General features: G+C 38.1%; 1 long non-coding RNA gene across 1 annotated transcript; it reads left to right on the top strand.

Annotated features, from left to right (window-relative positions):
* Nucleotides 1-472: 472 nt before the first annotated feature.
* LOC115587598 (uncharacterized) lies at nt 473-1,522 on the top strand. Its single transcript, XR_003985086.1, has 2 exons — nt 473-691; nt 1,128-1,522. It is a non-coding gene; the product is annotated as an uncharacterized LOC115587598 (long non-coding RNA).
* The last annotated feature ends 4,473 nt before the right edge of the window (nt 1,523-5,995 follow it).

The raw sequence follows: 5,995 nt of genomic DNA, 5'->3' as shown, positions 1-5,995 counted from the left end.
GTGTGTGTGTGTGTGTGTACTGATTATTGTGGATGCTCTAATAAATAAATGACAATAAATAATGCTCAGTTTGAAACAACAGTTTTAGATGAGTTTACTTTGTTTGTTGTGGATTTTTGATGCGTTCTGTGACCGTTCTGCTCCATTTGACCCGCCAGAACAGCATCCTGTCTGTGTTCTGTCACCTTTTGGAATTATAAATGACAAAGTGACACAGATCTGTTTGAACAGACAGGATTAATACAAACACAGCTGAGTAGAACCCAACAGTCCCACAGTGTAAATATTTTTGGAGTTGGTTTTATTTATATTGGTCAAACTGCTTTTTTACTCATTAATTATTACTGTTTTAATTGATGCTCTCTGTTTGTGATCTCCACTTTGCTGCTGTCATGATGTAAATGTCTCTGTTGTGGAACTAATGAAGGATTTTATCTTTCAGTGAAGCGCTCTACACCTTCATCACAGCCTTCGAGGATTCTATCCATATACACAGTGAAGGTCCACTCAGTCACTGCTGGTCGGACCTGTGGTGCTGATGATGAAATACTGGAAAAAGTGAAGAATATGAAATGGCATACAAAGGTGAAGATCACAGACCATCAGGAGTGTGACATCATCATTGTCTTCTGTCCAATCAAAACTCGTGCTGGATCAGATGTGCAGGCAGCCATGAGAAAGATTCCAGCAGGTAATGAAAGATTTGTTTCTAACTCTCTCTTATTGTTATCAGACTAATCTGTACAGGGATTATGTTCAGATTATATTCTGATTATAGTCTCCAACTGTCAGAACCAGAGTTCATGTTCTGTCTGAGCCTGTAGTTCTGGTTCTGCAGCTGTACGTACAGTCAGTGAACATGTACACAGTTAGCTCACTTTAAGGTTCAAAGCTGGACAGATTACTGAGCAAACAGCCACAAACGACACAGCTTCGTTGGTTACGTGGTCGTTATGAGAGAAAGAAATAATTAAATGAAACTCTTGAATGTTCAGAGGGATGTATTAACTTGTTCCTGCCTGTGTGGTTTAACCTGTATTATGTGTGTTTTAAGAAAAACGTTCTCTGCACGTTCTTCTTCACAGGAAGATGATCTCTGAACTTTGTCTCATATTTTGTCTTTTCAGGTGATAAACGTGTCATTTTAGTGCTGATGCATCACACCAGAGATGACGACTTTTCCACTGATGTCAACAGGTGGAGTGAAACCTATCAGAACGTTGTGTTGGATGTTCATGTTCTCTTCCATGAGACTCTGAGGGGATTACTGAAGTGTCCAAGAAATGATAAGGCAGTTCAACAAATACAAAAAGAGTTAAAAGCTCACAGTAAAAGTAGATTTTGATGACTAGTTCTGGTTTTAATGCCGTGATATGAAGCAACAAGCAACAGAACAGCTGTTATTAATGACTGCAGGCAGATAAATGTCTGTGACGTCCTCTGACAGATTAAATCATCACTTAACAAACAGTCCTGTTGATCGTTGGTGTCAAATACTGAAGTGATAAAGTTGTTAATCCTGCTAAAGTTCATGAAATGTGTGCTGTATAAACTTATAAAAGTCAAAGTGTGAATCTTTGTTCTGTGTGTGGATTCATCATTCAACAGATTTCATGTTGACTGAAGAGATAAAAGCTTTTCACATCTTCTCTGTGGACAGATTATTTCTCTGTGTTTCATTTAAAGAGCAGTGATCCAGCTCTGTAGATCAGAACACGACTGGACTGGACCCACATACACATCAGCACTGTGATTATTACAGTCCTGGTGCAATAAATACACACTATCATCAACACTGTTCCACTTTACATTGCTTTAAATGACTAATATCACTTTAAACAACAATATATTAATACTATATTTGTGTTATTGTTCTTATATATTATTATATAGCTGCTGCATCACAGTATTGTCTTCTTTCTATTCTGTGTACTTCATATCATTCCTGTGTGTTTGTCACATAAACACACATATAGAGATTATATTCCACATCATTAACATATATATTGTACTTATTTATCACACATGTTCCTTTATACTTCTACTGCAGGAGTTTCTCTGCTGGACCAAATATTTACACAATAATACAGTGTGAGGGATTTAAATATTGATATATATCTTTATAATGTCATCTGTACTTTGTTTAATCTGTAATCTTTGTGTTTTCTTCATTCAAAGAGCTGTTTCTGTTGTGTGACCTCTCAGTCTGTGAGGATCAATAAAGTCTGATCTGATCTTGAATGGATCAGAGTGTCAGCGCTCTCTGGTGGACAAACTGTGACACACACTCTGATTTATAGGAGATTTAAAGACCTTTTATTCCTTTCAGGTTATTTCCTCTGCTTCAGTGTTTTATATCGTTTCTTGTGCCTCTAAAAGAGCCTGAAAGTTAAACATGCACCATCAGAAGCTCCTTTGTCCCACAGAAATCACTGCTCCTGAACGCCTCGTCAGTCTTTTCTACCTAAATATTTGTAATTATTCATTTTGATTAATTATTTAATTCATTAAAGCAAAACATATTTTGTGATCTTTTGTTTATTTTACATGGAAGAGATTTATTTTTTTAAATCTGAGAACATTTAATTGTTTTATGATCTTTAAAAAAAATCTGTTGTTCTTTTTGTTCTTTATTGAACAAAGTAAAACATCATTTATCCAGTGGAAATAAACTGTCATGTTGAAGAAAACAGAAGAAAAACAAATGTTATTTGACTTTCAGAACATTTCTGTCCTTCATACAGAGATTTAAAACACACTCAGTTCATTTCTTCATTTGTAGTTTAACCTTTAAATATTTACATGAATGATTTACATGTTGACTTGATATTACTTATTTATTGATCACAGAAGAATCACCTGACAGAAAATAAGACATGACGAGCATAATGTTCAACATTCACCATCTGTGGTCGATGTAGACTAATTAATGCTGAAACAAACTGTTTATCATCATTTTTAACTAGTCTAAAACAAGCAACAAAGTGTTTTAGATCTCACAACGTGAGTTTGTGAGAAATGCAAGAGTTGAAGGTACTTTACATTTTAAAGGTGATGAATGAGGTCCTGTCTCCTCCGTACAGCCCCCAGTGGAGGCTGTGCTGGTCACGGTGGTTCACTGGGCATTGGCTCATCTGACTGCACCGGAACTTTAAAGGCTCCATTCACTAATGCAATGTTGTGCAAAACTTGACAGGCCAAAATAATATCACACACTTTCTCCGGGTATACAGCAGCGTTCCCCCTGCTGGTCCGAGACAGAACCACCTGCCCTTCAGCAGCCCGCAGCAGCTCCACTGTGACCGTGTGCGTGTGTGCGCACTACTGAGTCTGCGTTCCTGCTCTGTAGCAGGTTCGCCAGCGGGGTTATTAGGTATTCTGTTAATTAGTTGTTATGTTAGGCTAATATGTTATATTACAAAATAGTGGCATCAGTAAAAACGTGGGCTTTTTTTTTTTTTTTTTAATGTTTTTTTTTTTTTTTAAGAATCCGTTTTGATCTGATCTAAATATGTGACTGCTTTTGCCTAATGACAGCTGAGGTTTGTTATTTTCAGACTCAGCCAGATGTTGCTGTGCTGCACCACAAATCCACACACTCAGATTTGCGTACACGAGCTCAGACCTGACGTGAGATCTGATCGTAGCTCCCGCTCACGTCCAAATTGATAAATGCCGAAGTTTGCGTGGAAATGGTCGTACGCACGTTTTTCTGCCGTACGTTCGTTTGATAAATGAGGGCCACTGTGTGTGTGTGTGTGTGTGTGTGTGCGGTGAGAGTTTGGATCGCTTCCAAGTCACGTGGTTCATAAAGTGGGCGGATCCTTTCATAAAGAGTCTCTGCTTTCGGTTTGCAGCAGATCAGAACAGCTGAACGATGACTGAGCACCTCAGAGCTGCAGGTAAGAATCTTTCTCCTCAGATTATTCAGTAACATGTTGTTGATTCATAAACATCAGCATGTTAGAATCATCTACATTATTTCATCTCAAGGTTTTAGCTCATTTCAAGTTACTGTTATCAGGAAACAGTTTTCATACAACAATCTGTTTCTTCACTGAAACAAGTTAACAGGAAGTGAAGTGAGATCTCAGTGACACTGATACTGTAACTCTGTGCGCACGTTTTAATACTCTAAACATGGGAGTGGACACATATTCTTTATTTAAATGTATGTCAATTATTATTGCAACAATAAAAAACAACATATAATGTTCATAATATTCTCCCAATTAACCTGCATGCTCAGAAAATATGCTGAAAGCAAAACTTGACACACTCACGTCCAACAACAGAAGAACACACTGACCTGAATGTAACATTCATCAGTAATACTGACACATGTAGTGTCCAACTGAACACTCGTAAAGGTTCATCAAACAGAGTTAATCTGTCTGCCAGCTGCAGCCACACATTTAGCCTATTGATCACTGTTGAAAGTTTGTCTCATGTAAAGTTTTCCAGGCGTCTCTGCTGTAAACTTTACAGCTCAGTCTGCTTTAGTGAGTCTGAGACTCTCTGCATCAGCTGAGTGCTCAGCCAGCAGGACTGGACGTACTGCAGAGATAACACAGCTCACATCAACAGTGAAGCCCTAATAATGATAACACCTGGTTAATATGTTAGTATAATGTTACTGCACCACCAGCTGCAGGAGCATCATGGGAGAAGAAGAATCACTATGTACTTCATTTAAGAATCTTGTTTTAAAAGTCATCAGTCTAAAGTAAACTGTGTCCAGGCTGCAGCACAGAGCTGATACTGAGAGCAGACTGCAGACAGCCTGATCATCAGCCTGCTGCTTCATTTATTCTCATGGCTGTTATCATGCAGGACAAACCAGGTTACCTCTGATCCACACCGGCTCAGACTAATAACTGGGTTAGAGATAATATGTTGATCCTCACCATGAAACTACAGTGAAAGAAGAACATCTCAGTCAGGAGCAACAACTCCAGAACACTGATTCCTGATCAGCTTTAGATCCAGATGTTTCCAGTGTGCTCCATTCAAACAGTGTCTCCACAGCACTGTGTGTATTAAAGTAGAGACACTCAGCTGTGAAACACTGACACTGCTGCACTCATTAAACACACACAGGACATCTGCACTTTAACTTGGATAATGAAGGAAAAGAAGTCAACATAGATTCTGTTAAAATCACAGAATGATGTGAAAAACACATTTAGTTGTTTTAACCATTTCCTGAATATGATTAAACATATAGTTAATCAACACATCACACCTGTGTCCACAGGTGAAGGTAACCTGTCACCATCAGACCATCAAATGGAAGAAGACACAACCCAGCAGGTGAGTTCAGATAGTTAGTGAATATTACATTAATATACATTTAAACTGTTTGATGTGTTTCTAACACACACTTACACAACACATACACAAACCTTGTATCTGCTGGAAGCTCTCTGTTTCTGTCTCCTCTCTCTACAGGATGCAGACTCAGAGTCAGGAGAGAGTCCAGAGAGCCGTTCCTCTGGGAGAGACACAGTAGAACAGGTTAGTGAGGAGGTGAAGGAGGTCCAGCCTGAACAGGTCAGACTGCAGACAGGTAGACTTTGATGAAACTGTGGTAGAAAGATTCCAAAATATCTGGAGCTTTTTATTTTATTCATAATAAATAAGGTTATAATTTACTGAACTACTGTCTGTGTTTGATGTTGCAAGTTTTCACTTCTAGAATTTTTTTGTAATAAATAAATTAATAAATAAAAATAGATAAATAAATAAAATAAAATTGATTTGATTTGTGTTTCTGATGCAGCTTGATGTGAACCCAGAGATCCTAAAGGAGCTGAGAGCTGTGATGTCAACACTGAATAAATGTAGGTACAATTATTTATTGTTTTAATAAATGTTTCTTACTTAAACTCCTAACCTTTCCCCCAGTACTCCTGTGTGTAAATATCAGAAACTGAAGCCAACCAATGACAAACATACGAGGGCGGGAGTGAGGGGGACGGAGACTGAGACTCAC

The sequence above is a fragment of the Sparus aurata genome, chromosome 9 (assembly GCF_900880675.1).
Source record: "Sparus aurata chromosome 9, fSpaAur1.1, whole genome shotgun sequence".
Taxonomy (NCBI): Eukaryota; Metazoa; Chordata; class Actinopteri; order Spariformes; family Sparidae; genus Sparus; species Sparus aurata.
Note: the sequence above shows the minus strand (reverse complement) of the source record. Positions and strands in the feature narration are given on the sequence as shown.